General features: G+C 35.1%; 1 long non-coding RNA gene across 1 annotated transcript in view; it reads left to right on the top strand.

The window, feature by feature from the left end:
* LOC144375992 (uncharacterized) overlaps positions 1 to 16394 on the top strand; it is a 62627-nt gene extending 46233 nt beyond the window's left edge. Inside the window, exons 3-6 of the long non-coding RNA XR_013435965.1 lie at positions 2612 to 2901; positions 6553 to 6727; positions 6817 to 7003; positions 8521 to 16394. This is a non-coding gene — a long non-coding RNA (uncharacterized LOC144375992). The remainder of the gene's footprint in view (positions 1 to 2611; positions 2902 to 6552; positions 6728 to 6816; positions 7004 to 8520) is intronic.
* Positions 16395 to 17252: the final 858 nt, after the last annotated feature.

The following is a 17252-nucleotide window of genomic DNA, read 5'->3' as shown; positions in this document are numbered from 1 at the left end:
TTTCTTTATATCATGTTTGGCTATAATCACCTACATTTGGCCAGGGAGGAATTGAAAGTATCTTCCTGTTGCATTTTATTCACATCTTCCAGAATTATGCTTAGCTTTAACTTTAAAATATGTCCTCTTATCATAAATAGGTTTTGACATAAGATGAAAACTGAATTCCAGCTGAACGTTTTCTCCAGTAGAACAGTTTTCTTAAAATTTATTTGGTATTCTACTTCTCTTCTTCCCTATTGCCTCCCACCATCTAAGACCTGCCTATCACCTGTTCTCTCTTCGGTAATCCCTTTAAGACACATGAAAGTTTTCCTTAAAAATTCAGGTCAACAGCTTTGCCATCACCTGCCTGAATAATCATAGTTAGAGTTCATGCTTTTCATTTATAGGTACTGGGTGATACAAACATTTGTTAAATAAGAACTATAAAAATGGTATTTTTAATCTATTGTAATTTCCATCTTACCCCTGGTTTATCTAACTTGGTAAAATAACAAAATGCTTCCTCAAAGCTAAAATATTACAATAAGAACATATTCTCTTCCCTGCTATCACCCAGTTAAACTTCTAAAAAACACAACCTTGCATTTTATTGATTAAGTCTGCTTTTGATAAAGTCTTAAAATTCTCCTATTCCTACTGAACATAGATTAAATTTGTAAAATTTCCATATTTCTTCTCTCCTTCTATCCCTTAATTTTTATTATTTTTGTTTCATTTATTTATGTATTATTTATTTTTTTATCACTGCCTGAGGTTATTAAACTTTGTGGTACTTATTAAGGGGACCTTTTTTTTCGTTTTTTTCCCCAATTAGAACTTGAAGATTCCTACTGTTTATCTGTAAGTGGAAACAATAGTAGCACAACTTTTAAAATTCCATATTTTAAGATAAAAACATGTTTTAACCATGATTTATTAATTGAAATAATTAAAAAATGATTTTCAGTCTTCATAAAGTTTTGGTCATGATAATTGATATGAAACACAATATATAAGACTCTACGTGCTTTTAAAAATAAGAGCAGTTCTCTTAATCATTCATGAAGAAGTGAATATTTAATATATCTATGATTGCACATTATGCCCTTTAATCTGTGAACTTAACACAGAAAACTGGTATAAATAATAAACAGTTGAACAGGGAAAATTATTTGCAGAATTCGACTTTGGGTGACTGGAGGTAGAAGTTTGAAATGCTTTAATTTATTTCTACAAATATGATTAGGAGTTCAAACAAAAAATAAAGTCAGAAAATTTAACTCTTTCTTGAATAACAAATTTACGAAGATGATAAGGACTTAGGTGCTTTTCTTAGCCCTCTGCTCATTCACTTGGTAAACTCTAGGTAAGCTTTCCACCCTGGAACCTCAGGATCACAGTCATTAGCACAAGACTGAAAGCTGTCCAGGAATCCTTCCTCTCATGGAAGGTACTCTGGATTGCCAGAGTCAAGGGAGAAATGGAAAGAATTAAGCAATTTATACTGGGCAAGCATCTTGGTTGCATGCATATATTTCAGGAATCATGACAAGTTGTTTCTTTGTTATAGTAAAAGGCTATCTGCAGTGTGTACTGTTATGAAGCTCTGAGCCCTGTTCTGAACAGTTTGCTAACTATAAGCTGCTGATATGGACTCTTGTCATCTAAAAGAGAGCTTCCCCTCCACTGCAAAATTTTGGTGTCTTACTCTCACTTATTTGTGCATCAAAATGCTTTAACTTACAACTCATGGACCTGTTATCTTTATGCCTACAGGATTAACTCAGGGAAACCCTGCTCTGCCTTCTCTTTCATAGGGGAAACACAACCACACTGTTTTCATGATCTGAATATTTCAGTCCAAGTACTTAGTTCATGCCACAAATCAAAATTGAACATAACAGATAATAGTTTTATTGCATTGATAATAAGATACACCACTTGGAAGCTTTCCAAAAGTAATTGTAAGAGAAAAAGTAAATCTTTGCATCACATTCTGACCTTATGAAAAATAAATAAATGAGTTCCACAATCCCTTCTTTACCTGTCTTCTGTCAGTGCACATTATATTTATGAGCATGGTGTTACATTAATCATAAAGAATGTTAATGATGCTAATGTATAATAGCATTAACTCAAAACTAGTTGAAGCTACAGGAGGAAGCTATAGACCATTTGTAAGCTCAGGGGTATCTTAATAGGAGTTGGTGGGGGAGGAAAATTACAGTCTTGAATATTCTATAGAGAATGCCTCTTCAAGGAGGTGACTTTTTCCTTCGGGGTGTGTGTGTGTGTGTGTGTGTGTGTGTGTGTGTGTGTGTGTGTGTAGGTGTATCACATCTGAGGCTGAGAAGTGTATGAGGTAAAGGAAAAATACATTCCTCCCAACTTAGACAACCAATGGCAAAACATGGCTTCTTGCTATTGTCTAATGAAATAATTTAAATTGCTAAAGTGAATTTTGAGTCTAACTTATTGGAGGAAAAGTTAAGATTAGATATAATCTGCAGAACATTATAGAAATGCATACTTCAATGTTAGAAATAAGATCAAAGCAAAAGTTAAAGTACCCTCTACTCTTGCCTATTATTCACAAATTTTTATTTATTTATTTTTTATTTTTCAGTAATGGCTAATATCAGATGTTGAGAAGAAGAAGAAGAAGAAGGAATGTGATGTTTCTTTTTACATTATAATTTGATTCCTATAGCAACTTCTTGATTTAACTGAAATTCTTCCTTGAATGGGGGGTTCCATCTGGGAATTTTTATAAAATGAACTGCATTTCATAAGTTCGTTGCCAAACTAATATATAGGACAATGATGGCAAGCGGCCCCAAGTTGCCTGGGGCAGGCTGAGGGTGGAAAGTCACTGAAAAGAGACACGGGAGCTGCTTGAAACGATGGAGATATTTGGTGAGTGCAGAAATGTACATGTTTTTCAAATCCCATTCAACTTATACCTAAAATGGATGTATTTTTGGTGTATGTGCATTTTATGATAATAAGAAACATGGATTTAATTGCCTTTCTTGGATGACAAATTATATGGTCCTTTCATTTCTAGTCGTGAAGAAAGGATACCTCACACTGAGATGTGGGTGTTGGGCAACCGGTCTTTTATTATTTTATGTAGGTAATAGTTATTAATAGTCATCACTCCCCCAGCGTGTTCTACCAAGTAGTTCGATATTATTATGGTATTATTTATAAGAAAGATATGGGCTTAGAGACTATCTGTCTTACTGAAAGATACACAGTGGTATGCAGTGACATACCAAGAATAAAATTTATATTTTCATAGATTTTTCCATGATGTGTACGACGATCCCCTTGTAAACTCACTGACCTGAAGGGAAAGAGTGCACTATGAATAATTAAGTTGAATCACAGAGGCCCCAGAATAACCTCTGCCAGCTAGGATGTTTGACACATGGTCACCCAATACACTATTTGCCCACTGTTCTTGAAAGAATGTGTTAAACTGCACAGTCTTAAAAAGTTGATGACTATTTGTTTTTGGACTGAGGTAGTAAAGACATTTCTTTTCTAACACAGGTATACATCAAGACATGACAAGGAAATATATCTAAAATTGATTGATTTTGAATTTTGTTGTCAAAAGTAGAGGTAGAGTAGTATGTCCCGCATGGCCCCAACAGGAAACATGTGGCATAAACTATTACAAAGAAAATCTGAGAAGAATGTATTCAAAAAGGGCCCAATTATAACATGGGCATGGTAGGGAAAGGAACCTCAAAGATAAACCCTATGAGAGAGCACCAGAGACATGACATCAGTCCCAGGATTGCCAAGCAAAATGTAGGAGGTGCTCAACTAAATTTGAATTGCAGATAAACAACAATGAAGTGTTAAATGTAAGTTATTTACTAAACCTGGCAGCTCTAAAACTGCTCCCTGAAAGGAATGAAGGAAGAGAATAGAGAGAATCTTGGAAGGCAGAAATCCAAGCAAAGCAGATGAAGTATTTTAAATACAGGAGGAGACAGACGAGGAGCACATGGAGAAAACCCGGCCTCAAAGTTCTAAACGGGTATAGCAGAGATTAACAAAAAAAATATGTAGAGTGAACTAAAGGAATGCTTAACCAAATTAGGTTTCCACTTCTTCAAAAAAGAAAAGCAAGCCATAAAAATAAATCTAGGGCGTCTATACAGTAAGAAAAAAACATAGCAGCCCCAAACACAATGGATTTCCAATATGGAATTAGAAAGAAAAATTTGGAACTTATATGAATTAAATCAAATATATTTCCTCTAATAACATTGTTTTGAGATATAAAAGTTTTGTTTAAGCCTTCTCAGATATGTCATTCTATAATGAAATTGCTTATAATTGATCCTGGGTTAATCATCATTAATATTTTCTGAACAAAGCATTTGGCAAAATTTATGTGTACCTAAGAGTTTAGATCCTTTAAAAATGTTCTCTGTAAGTAGAGACCTAAAAGTTGATATAAACTGTGTAATAAAAAAATTGTGACAAAGTAATTTCACAAGAGCATACACATAAAGAATACATTCACACACATACATATTTGAAAAATATCCACAAAATGGTGACATCCCTTGTAATTAATTCTGAACATAGAAGGAACAGGTCAGAGTTTACCATGATAATTTTATGTCTTTCCATTCCCAACTCAATGATCTTCAGAATTAATTTAAACAAATAGCATTTTAATATTTTTTAATGATGGGTTCCTAAGATAAAATAACTGTCCTTTTACACTATGTCTGATTCTGATATAAAATGCAGTTCAGTAGAAAAGCACAATTATTCAAAGATAAGACACCGTATGCATCTATTGAACACATCCCAGAGGAGACGGCAATGTGGTATGTTCTTTTAGTTTTCAGAGTAAATGGAAATTGTCAGTAGTCATTGCCAAGAATAAGGCTTTATAACTTTGAGTTTGGCAGACACCATACAATACATATCACTATCCAAATGTTACTGGAAAAATCTGAAGAGATTTTAGATGCTTTTATAAGAGTGAGTGAGGCATTATCTTATCACAGTAAACAATTCTATGTTGCTTCTCTTGAATGCATCCAGGGAAAACATCAAGGGACACTCTGGCCCGGCACCTGGACTCCCTGCGTCTAGCATGCCAGTGACTATGGCTCTGTAATTGGGACAGAGTGCAGGGAAAGGAGAAGCGGTTCACAGTAGAGGACATGGACTTGGCACTGTTCGGGCCATTTCTCAACATTTCAGTAACTGGAATTTCTCATTCCTCTGTGTCGACAGTCCTGAGTAACATAGTGGTACCCAGGAGATCATTTAAAGTCTCATTTTTTTTAAATAGGTAGCTTTTCCAGGCAAGCATAGCATTTTTGCATGTTAAGTCCTGTCATCACCCATAGAAAAAAATATATGATGCATTTCCTTTCATGCATCTAAGTTCAAATTTTTGAGGTCATTCTATTTTCCAAATAATCCCTGAGTGCAGTTCATTTCTTTTTTTTTTTTCCTTTCCAAGTTTCAACAACTTACCCTTAAAAGACATAACAGATTAAAGAAATGCTAGGATTTGCATTTTTCCCCTAAAACTAAGGTTAGCATTCCCTGTATAAAGTTGACATCTTACAGAAAAACAAAAATCATGTGATGGCCTCTAAATTGCTGAGTAAGAACGTGGAAAGATTTTTTTTTTAGGTGTATGCTAAAGTTTTGAGATATAGCTGAGAGCAAATGCAAAAAAAAAAAATGTCAAGTTAACAGAGAAGAGAGCATGGAGCCATAATTTCTTGTGTCAATTCAAGCTTCATTCAAAGGATGATAAGAGGGTCAATCCAGTCAGATGGAATTTATTTACTGCTGTGTTAAGAGAATAATCTATGGTTCTTTTTTTGTAATTTATAAAAGTAAAACAGTGTTTTCTTTTAATCCTAATCTTGCTATAAACAAATAACAATTTGAGATAAACAGGAATGTCTTACATCTTGAGGATGTAATCAGAATAGCACAAACTTGGTCAAAGCATGTTCTTGAGTTTCTTTTGATCTGTTACGAGATTCTTATAATCAGAAATTAATAGTTTACAAATAAGTTTTCCTTGAACACATTCACACACACATATGTACATATGTTGCATCTATTAGCAAAACTCTTTAGACAAAGAATAAGAATGGATCTCCTTATACTAGAAAAAAAAATTGTAATGCTAGGATCTAGGAAAAACCTGCCTAGTATTATCCTGCAAGCATTATCTCCAGTCCAAACCATAGAAACTTGAATTCAATTTGGAACATCTAGCTTGCTTCTTTACTGTTGAAGAACCCTCTCAGTAGGAATTCAGTTTTGCAAGTTCAAATCATGTACTAGTCAGTTGATTGGAGGAAGGAAAGGGGCCAGTCACTGAATGTCTGTGTCCTGCAGAATGATGTATTGAAATCCTCACCGCTAAGGTGATATCGTTCTGGGAGGTAGGCCTTTGGAAGTTGGACCCTGAGAGGTAGTCTTGGGGATAATGACACATGAATGGCATTAGTGTCCTGATAAAAGAGGCACAAGAGAGTTTGTCTGTCCCTTCTACCACAGGAAGTTTGCAGAAGACAGTCCTCACCAGACAGCTAATCTGCCAGAACCCTAATTTTGGAATTCTCAGCCTCTAGAACTGTAAGAAATAGATTTCTGCTATTCGCAAGCCATCTCGTCTATGATATTTTGTTATAGCTGGCCGACTGATTAAACCAGAGGATACTCAGGACACTTGGTGAGTACTCTCACCTACTTTCATTTGGTTGTATTTATCAGAACTTAGTCTGTGTGGCCTTCGTTGCTCTAGTTTTATTCTCTTTGCAGGTGTATCGCCACCATTCTTGGGGAAGATGTGTGGGTGTGAGCCTGTTCTTACTCAAGCATTTGGCCCTTGGAGATTTTGAGCAGAGAGGCTGAGACACAGTGAAAATGAATCAAAACCTCTTGTTGTTCTTATGCTTAGAAAAAGATGGCACCCAGCTTGGAACAGTCCCATTGTATGATATACTAGGTATTATATTTATAAAATTTGCAGACGGTAAACTTGTGAGGTAGTCAAAGTATTGTCTCATGTGTAGTAATGAGTAATTCCTGGGAGACTGGGAGTAGGATTAGCCCTTTGGCTCAGAAGTGGGCTTTCTTCAAGAGACACAGATATTGCAAACTTTGAAGCTTCCCTTCAGGCCCTTTCTGAGGATGATAGCAGATCTGACCATGACAATTTCTGACCCTGAGAGTTGCCACATCTAACTCTAGCTATAGGCTAATTTGTGCTTTTAAGAGTTTTTCCTTCCATATTTGATAAGGCATGAGATATTCAAAGATGCTTCCTGTAATGGGAGAGAATAGTGAAACAGCCCTGTTCTTGACCCTCCAAGGGATCATGTTGGTACGGGAAGACCAGGAGCAGTTTCTGGAAAGACACAGTAAACATTTTGAAGGAGAAATGGCCAATCAAACACTGCAGATGGCCCATACACCTTTATTTCTTCTCCCCTGACAAGTCTCAATAAAATAGTTGCAAAACAACATAAAAAGAAGGGAAAAAAAAGTCCACAAAGACAAAAGGGAATTGGAGAGGACTCAAGTGCAATTCAGAAATTTCAACAGACTTTGAGAAAACCACAGATGCAAGAGAGGAACTGACTCAGCAGATAGGAAGAATTTACAACCTGTGAGGCTGATGGGAATTTGATGAAGAAGCATGCCAACAGACCCTGGAAACCTCCTGACTGAGTAGGTCCTGCCTGTGGTAGGAAAGGTGCTAAAATGTAGAAAGTGGAGGAATTTGATACAAATATATATGGACTTTCAAATAATGTAAGAATCGGTTCATTACCTTTCATTATTTGAAGAAATTAAATCCAAGGGGCCCCAAATTTGCAGAGGTAGAGTTCATAGTGAACTACTGTCTCTGTGATGAAAAGATGCTAAGGAGAACACCCCCATGATTACTGGCTTCTGGTGCTAATACCCTGGTCGTCTGGGTGGTAACTGTGACAGTCACCAAAGGACCTGGTTTCTCTTATCATCATAAAATCCCTCATGATTTTTAAAGTTAAGTGCAAACTTGAGGTAGAGAATGATTGCTAGTTGTTGTGTAACAAAAAATGATTCGGGTGTCTCGTATGGGTAGATTGTTCACGGTAAAGTGCTGTCTCCAACCTATAACTCGAAGTATATTTAGTAGCTCAGAGTATCCAAGAGGCAGTCTCCCAGAGGGAGTACAGATGACTCCTCCTGAGGCCATTATCTATAAGGAGCAAGGATAGCAAGACTAGTAAAGAAAAAGGCTGAATGGAGATGTGGGTTCACAGTTGGTGGCAGTTCTAAGATATGAAAGATGGAAAACTATTGTACTTTTGGTGGGAACATAAAGTAGTAGAGCCATTATGAAAAAACACAGTATGGAGGGTATTGGATAACTTAAAATTATAACCACCATATGATCCAACAATCCCACTACTGGGCATATGTCAACAAGAAATGAAACCAACACTTAAAGATTTTTTTTTTTTGCTTTCCCAGGTTTATTAGAAAATTATTTACAAGAGCCAATATATAAAAGTGTCCATCGATTGATGAATGAATCAGTGAAATGTGATATGGATCCACAACAAAATTTTATTCAATCATGAGAAAAAGAAACCCTGTCATTTGCTACAGCATGGATAAACCTGGAGGAGATTTGTACAGTGGAACAGCCCCAGAAGAGCAAGACAAATACTACATCAAGATTCCATTCATATATGCAATCCAAAAAAGTTGAGTTCATGGAGGTACAGAGTAGAAATTTGATCACCAACCACAGGGCATTTGTGGAGGTTGGGGAGATGTTGGTCAAAAGGTACAAAGTTTCAATCAGATAGGAGAAATGAAGTTCAAGTGTCTATTGAACAACATGGGGACTGTAGTTAATAACATTATGTGATATCTTTGAAATATGCTAAGGGGATGGATGTTAAGTGTTCTTACCCCCCCACAAAAAAATAACTGCAAAATAATGTATATAATGGCACATATTAGCTAGAATCTGTCCTCCCAAATTGTATATGTACTTTGAAACATTATACAGTAATTACATGCAATTTTATCTGCCAATAGGAGGGAAGGAAGAAGGAAGGAAGGGGAATAGGAAGGAAGGAGAGAAGGAAGGAGGGAGGGAAGGCAGGCAGCCAGGCAGACCTGTCAGCCTCATGTCAAAGCAAAGAGACTGGACCTTCTGCAAAGATATATCACTGGACTTCTCCAGGGAAGGGTATGAACTGGGATCAAGCAGCTCCATTCAGCCAAGAGCAATGTTGAGGAGGGATTCAGCTGTGTCTGTGGTTACAGTTCCCATCTCATAGAAGGAGAATGTGTCCTGAAATGCAGATTCTAGTCAGAGCTCTGGGAACAAAGACTCACTGAGTAAGGAGCCCTTTAGCTTAGCTCTAACTAAAAAATAAAAATAAATTTTTAAAAAACTATTAATAATCTACTTCAGTATTTTGAAGTAAAGTAGATCATAATTGAAACTTTTTTTAATATTTATTTTTTAGTTTTAGGTGGGCACAATATCTTTATTTATATTTATGGAGTGCTAAGGATTGAACCCAGTGCCTCATGCATGCTCACCTAGCACTCTACCACTGAGCCACAATCCCAGGCCCATACTTGAATCTTATTTACATTCTGTTTGGAAAGGGACAATTTCTGTAAGTTTAATTATCACTAAACATATTTTCTTAAGGGGTTTCATTTCTTATCATAAGATATTTCAACTGATGGATGCCAAAAGATAGTAAATACAGTAGGTAAATACTTGCGTTGAAGAAAATATTTTTGACTTTTTGCATTTTCAAAAAGTAATCTGTGAGAGTATTATTTTTATTTATTTTAATGGTGAATGGAAAAAGTAAGATAAAGCTATTTGAGGTTTCTTGATGAGGTCAGTTCAAGCCACTTAGATACGAGCTAAGTTACCGGGTCACATCATTGGAATCATAAAAAGTGGCTTATATTACACGGAAGCTAACAAAAATATTTTAAAGCCAAGATGTCTCAAGTGTACCTCCTGTAAGGGAGCCGTGAGACCTTCTTGGTTATGAGATATGGAACAAGTGTCAGACAGGAAGACAGCCAGGATGGATTGTGACTTACACTCTTCGTGTTCTAAGGTGAATGTTGCCTCCATTTCTAGTTTTTACTCATATTGGACAAAATGAAGCTCCAGTATTTACCTATTCAAAGTGACTATATTGTAACAAGTTTTTCTTAAGTCTGTGTGTGTGTGTGTGTGTGTGTGTGTGTGTATTGTACTTATTTATTATGAATTCAGCTTCAAGTCTCAGCCAAGCTACAAAAATAGATACAAAGATTATAGTTGTCTGTTGCATAACCGTCATGTGATTCTCAAACTAAAAGGGATAAAATAAAACTCAATTCAATTTGAAGAATTTTAGGTCTAAATGTTAGCCTCAATTTCTATTTTCATTGCTTATCCTGAGTTTTGGCTTCTCTGTTTTCTGGAGTAAGTATTTGAAAAGAGAGAAAAAGAAGAAAGAAAGAAAACCATGTAGCGATCGATAGCAACAACAATAACAAAAGAGTCAGCTTCAGGGACCTTTCAGCCTCAAATACTCTTTCAAAGCCATTTTACTAAAATCACTTCTGACATGGTGGATCATCATAAGCAGTCTTAAATTCTGATTCTGACTGAAGCTGCATTTGTTCCTGGGTAAACTACTAGTCACAGGAATCCATTGTATTCTCTATGAACAAATATTGAAGTTTAATTTTTAATTGGCTAGGAGAAGAATTTAATACTTTTTATCAAATACTCCTACATGCCTTGGTGGAAATGTTATCAATGGTTGGTTGCTGCAGTCTGACTGGGCACAATTCAGGAGCCACTTGTCAAAAGAAACGAACTTTATTTTTAGAACCACACACGCACTACACAGCTCCTCAGGAAAAACCCTCAGAGCCCAACTGCCACCACTGGCTTCTCACAAGCCTCTCAACCTCCCCCACTCCTCCTGCTCTTGAGGCCAATTGGCTGGGTCGCATGGGCGGAGCCAAAAAAAGTTCCCCAATGAGCAGCTTCGTAGTCTGAAAGGGCGGGGAAACAGCCCAATGAGCATCACCCCAGAGGAGCCAATCAGCTAGAAGTTGCTGGGGCCGCTGTGAGCCAATCATCAGCTGGCAGCTGGAAGTTTGCTGGCAGCTGGAAGTTTGCTGGGGCCCCTTCGGCTGTGGCTCTCAACAGTTGGTGGAAAACTACCAGCAAATATTAGTTCCATAGCGAAGAATTACATTTGACTGTTTCCAATAATCCACAACCTTTATCTTGCTAATGATAGGGAATTGGGCACTCAGGATATTGAGACAGAATAATTTCCTAGGCGTTGCTCTAAAGAGGAAAATATATTTCCATTAGCCTCAGAGTGGTTGGAAAGAAAATAAAGAATAAAATTTCCCTAGTCTACTCTCCTCACTCTATAATTTAAAAACCACAATTCTCTATTCCCTTACATTGTTTATTTTTATTCACAATATCTTCTTGATATTATATTGCACATACTTTATTTTACTTTGTTGTTGCTTTCTCAACAGAATGTAAATTCTAGGGCAGACCTCGTCAATCTATTTCACTGTTAAATCTCAGTACCCAGAACTGTGCACTGTCAATTGCAGATACTTAATATATACTCAGCAAATAATTATTAAAATTTTTTTCAGAAGAAAAGAAATTCAGCCAACATTTAAATGCACATGAAACATTTAACAGCTAGGGAATTTCTTAACTATTATTGATGATAAGCTTCTGGCTGTTACAATTACTAAACTGCATGTTAATGGAAATTAAGTCATATCAAAACCTGTTCATTTACCTTAGTGGCTAAGAGCCCAGCATCTGGGGTCAGAATGCCTGGTGGTGTATTGACTCTGCTGTGTGGCCTGGAGCGAATCAATTCACGTAGTGGATTTTATCTGTGCCATGCCAGCATCTCTTTTCTGAGCAAGTGTCCTTACCCCCAAGCAGCGGAGTATTGACTGCTAGCGTCAGAAAGCTGCCCTGTCCCCAGAAATTTGCCCTCAGTTGAGTGACAGCCACCTCACCCAAATGATTAGCTGAGAGAAGGACACAAAAGACTAGTTAGTTGCCTCTAAGGAATTCTATCTCTGTGGTGTAATTATGCCCAGAACTCCTTGTGGGATTGGGGGGAAGTTGATCTGCAGGTAACTTACTCTTCCTTCCTGACTCTGTTTCCCTCAGTCCCCTTCTGAGAGTACAAACACCAGAGTCTTTGTTTCAGACAGCACCTACTGAATAAAACCTAAGATGCATAATATCCCCCTGCCTCAGTATTCTCAACTTCAAAGTTGGGGAGCAATAGGTTTTTTTTTTATGATAATGACAGCTCAGTAAATGTGATAAAATATGATCAGCATCATTTCTTGTTATCTATTCCTTATTGTTTTTCTTCTATGCTACATAATTTCTTAGCATGTTTTCTTTTCATAGAGTTTATTTTCCCTCCTAAACCACTGTGATTTGGATAATGAGGATGCATCCAATATCCCCAAAATATAATAACCTCCCCATTGATTCAGACATATATAAGCATTGGGACCTTAATATTGTCAATTTACAAAATTATTTTCTGAGTTCCCAACATAAAAATACAGCACATCATTTTCTGTATTCTCTTAGAAATGGGGTAGCACCAATCACCATTCGGGGCGTTAGGTCAGATTTGCAAAATGTATACTATTCTGGGTATTTAAATAAAAGGGCTGCAGTGAAAGAAAGCAATTGAATTTGTTTTCATCATCGAAAGATTTTTACCAGGCTAGGATTACATATATACAATTGCTAAAGCAGTGCTTCATATTTAGTCAATCTACATTCAGAACAGCAAAGGATGTAATATCAGCTTTATTGGAAAAGAGTTTTACTAGCAATGGGTGTGAGACTATGAGAGATTCATCATAGTTGATGGATTTTTATTTAATTTTCAACCAGTGTGGGATTAATTACAGTCATCTTTATTGAAATGTCAATACCGGCAATTTTCATAGATAAGAGGACAATAAGAATTTTATACCCATTTTACTCCAACTGTCAGCATACTATTTGTAATTCTATATATTGTTAGACTTTTATAGAAACAATATATTTGTTTAATAATGTTTTTTTCAAGAATTTTAGAGGTAATTTCTAAAATTTTTGAAACTCAACAGAAAAAAAGTGGACCTATTTCTCCAAGAAAGGAATAATGTACTACCCCCTATATAATGTCCAGTGGATAAATTGTTACTTCCTAAATTCAATAGGTAAGTTTTATTTCAGCAATAAACAGGCATTATTTTTATTCCATTTGATATTTTGGAAAAAAATCTGAGATTTCATATTATTTTGATATCATGCTGAACTACTAAAAAGTAATAATAAAATTGATTACATTTGATGTAGGTTAAAACTACGTAGTTACTGCTAAAAGCAATTTCTAGAGGGAAATAGTAAGCTAAATGGGAATTTAAGTATTTTCTATATCTTTTAACTTATCTCCACTTTTAAATATATGCTTAAACTTTTATTTTGAGCCTTCTAAGTCAAATTTTTTTCAAATGAATCCTCTGCATATGACATTCAGTATGATTCAATCAGGTTCATTATATTGTTTTCCTTTATCATCATTTTCAATAAATATTTTTATTGACAAAGTAGATACATTTGATCTTACGAAAATAATCACATTTAACCTTTAATTTTTATTTTCATTGCTCCTTTATATATTATATACTGTGATTTATTTTATGTGCTTTTATTGGTATGTGTTTTTCTGATAATTTGGAGCTTTTTTATTTTCATGGTTAGGTTTATTTGTATACAGTAAATTATATATCAAATAGTTTCTATTCTGCATCTTTATGCAATATCTACTGATTCCTTCCCTGAGCTATTAATAGAAATAATTATTGCTTATACTCCTCACCCGTCACCCATAGTTCTATTTATCCCACTGTTCTTGCTTTTTACCTTGAAAAATGTATCTTTAGTTTGATTTATCATTTTGAAATTATATCAGACTCATTGGATACCTGCAACAACAACAACAACAACAACAACAAAAAACTCTAAATGTCCTCCCACTGATTTCTTCCCTGAGCGGTTTGGTTTGCATTATATGATATTCTTCTGATGTGGGTTCTTTATCTGTTTTCTGCCTGTAGCGCAAAAAAAAAAAAAAAAAAAAAAAAAAAAAAGTCTTGATTCTAAACCACAGTTCATTGAATTAAATGCCCAGGGACAGGATCATTGACTTAAAAATTGATCAGTCATCCTTATGTTGACAGTTGTTCATTTTTCTTCCCTGGGGCATGACTGATTCTAGAAATCCTCCAAACTCAATGGAACTCTTCCCAAAACAAAGTGTGGCATAGGGGTCCTTCAGGAGTGTGTCGGAAGAAATGGCAAGAATATAACCCAATTTTCTTAAAAACTGATCCTACTGTTACAAAAGTTTGCTAACTTTCAAATTGTTGAAGATTTTCTCTTAAAATTTTATTATTTAGGCCACTTTGAGGTGTGATTTTTTTCTTAGTTGCTTTAATGTAATCATAATTGTTAGAAAAAATTGTAGATACCATATAATTTACACATAAATTATCTGGATTTCAACTCTAAGTCTTGGTGTTTTCATAGTACTTAATGATTTTATTCATTCAAATGGCATATAGTTATGTCCACCAAAGGAGTTTCAATGTAGATTACCAAAAATGATATTTAGCCATTAAAATGAAACTTCTGTTTATTCAACATTTGTTTCCATAGACCTTAAATTTACCATCAGGTTTTTAATCACCAGCTTTATTATTTTCTTCCTATATATTTCCTCAACATTCTTATAAATGCAAAACAGTGTTTTATTTTTGTTATCAGGGAGACATATTTCCTCTACTATTCTAGCTGTGAAATAAACATATAGAAAAAAAGCCCTTAGTATAAGTCGTCTTCTTGACAAATGAGAGTTTAAAGTTATTTTGTTTGCATTTCCAGTTTCTGAAAATATTGTCTTGAAGGAATATTATACAATAGAGCATAGTCAGTTTACTTTTGTAACAGTGTCATGTCAACAAGACTAAAAGTCACGCAACAGTTATTTCAGGTATTCAATGTGACAGTCTTCTTTAGACATGCTAATTTTAATCAAAGGAGTGATGAGAGAAAACTACTAGTTTTTTTTTTTTTTAGGTTAGCAAAGATTCATTGCATATACGTTGTTCTAACATGCTGTGAAGATGTGAAAGAGTTTTAGTATTTGCAATGTATCTTTTATGTATAAAGATATCCTGGGCAAATTAAAAAAAAATCCCTCTAGAGTAATAGGTGGAATATTTGAGTAGCCCACTCACTGTTGCATCAAGGGTAAAGAAATAAAATGTATTTACTGTCTAAATTTCCTTATCAATAATGAGTACAAAAGTACAAATTTGGCATTAGTCTTTCTTTGGACATAACAATTTCTTAGAGTTTGGGTCTTCATTGACTACTTTTGAAGTAGCTGGTTGTATTACAAATGTTAAAAAGTAATAACTGAAGAAGAATATATATGAATTAGGAAGACTACATAATGCAGCCAAATACCCAACATTATTCACATGGACTGGTATTGTTTTGAATTTTAGATGATTTTACTTTCTCTTTGACTCTTCATCTAAATTTAATAAGGTCAGAAAGGCACATGGGCTCTTCCCTCATAAAAAATTAATTTTTCTTCTTTTTATCAGAAGAATTATACAGAAAAATATCATCCATTTATTTCCATGAGTTAAAAATAAAGATTTACATTATTCTCTGGATGATAGAAGTATCTCAACTCACTTCTTATTGAAAACCAACAAGTTGAAACTTCACAGTAACTTTAAATTGAGCCTTCTTTATTGTCTTGATAAAAATGGTAGAAGATATGAATTTTCCCTTGTATTTAGTGATTTCACTGTTCTGCTTTGTAATGTCCAGGATTTGTAATCATCTGATGCTGTGGAAACATGTTTGAATATCAAATCATATTCAATGTATGAAACTAAATACCTTTTAGTCGTAGTTGCACAAAATTGTATGCAATTATTGACAGGAAAAAAAACTTACAATACTTTGTTCTGATAATTTATCTTCATCTCTAGTTCTCTCATTACTATGTTACTTTTTCTTATTCTGATTATTAGAGATAAAAAGAAAGTGTTGCAAACTAAATATTAAATTATTGTATTTTTTCATTGAGCTGGGCAGGCTGACATACATCTGTCATCCCCACAACTGGGCAGGAGCTTCACAGTTCAAAGCCAGCCTCAGCAACTTAGAAAGGCCCCTGTCTCAAAAAATGAATAAATAAAAATGAAAGAGACTGGAATTGTGGTTCAGTGTTTAAGAGTTCCTGAGTTCAACTGCTGGTACAAAAAAATTTATTTTTCATTCTAAAAATTTGGTTATAATATTAGATTCTATGTACAAAGGTGAGTTGATAGGGTGTGATAGCAAACTCTGTATTCTTATCTCACCCTTGTCATCCTGTACAAGCTGAGATATGATTGGAGATGATATCCAGGAGAGATGTTACCATGATAGTTCAAAATCCAAGGACAAGAACCTATCTGGAAAGGAAAAATGGATTTCTTAATTCATTTGAGACAGGGCTATGCATAGCAAGCTAGGGAAGCAAAGAATGGGTAAGAATTAAAAAAATAGGGATGACATTTTCAGCTGAAATTTTTTTAAAAAAAAACTATCAATGAAGAGTGTCAGTTATGACATATGCTAAAATTTCCAGACTGATAACATGAAGCTTTGCAATGACATGGAGATATGGAATTCTCATCATTGGTGGGAAGATTCACTGATACAGCTACTTGGGAAACTATTTGGTGGTTATCTGAACATTTAAAACTGAATCTACGATGTAACCCAGCCACTGGGCTTGATATTTCCTCAAGGGAACCATACATCCTTACAAAAATGTGGCCATAAACCTTCTCATGGCAACATTATGCACTTTTTCTAAAGAAGTTGATGGGCATTTATTTTATTCATTTATTTATATATGTTTCTGAAAATTGAACCCAGAGCCTCACCCATGCTAGACAAGCCCTCTACCACCAAGCCACAACCCCAGTCTGTTATGCACTTTATTTGTAATAACATGAGGGAAAAAAAATGGCAACAATGTGTTTATCTATCCACAGGTAAATGGGTAGCACATGCCTGCCACATA

Source organism: Ictidomys tridecemlineatus, chromosome 3, assembly GCF_052094955.1.
Source record: "Ictidomys tridecemlineatus isolate mIctTri1 chromosome 3, mIctTri1.hap1, whole genome shotgun sequence".
NCBI lineage: Eukaryota > Metazoa > Chordata > Mammalia > Rodentia > Sciuridae > Ictidomys > Ictidomys tridecemlineatus.
This window is presented reverse-complemented; position numbering and strand designations above follow the sequence as displayed.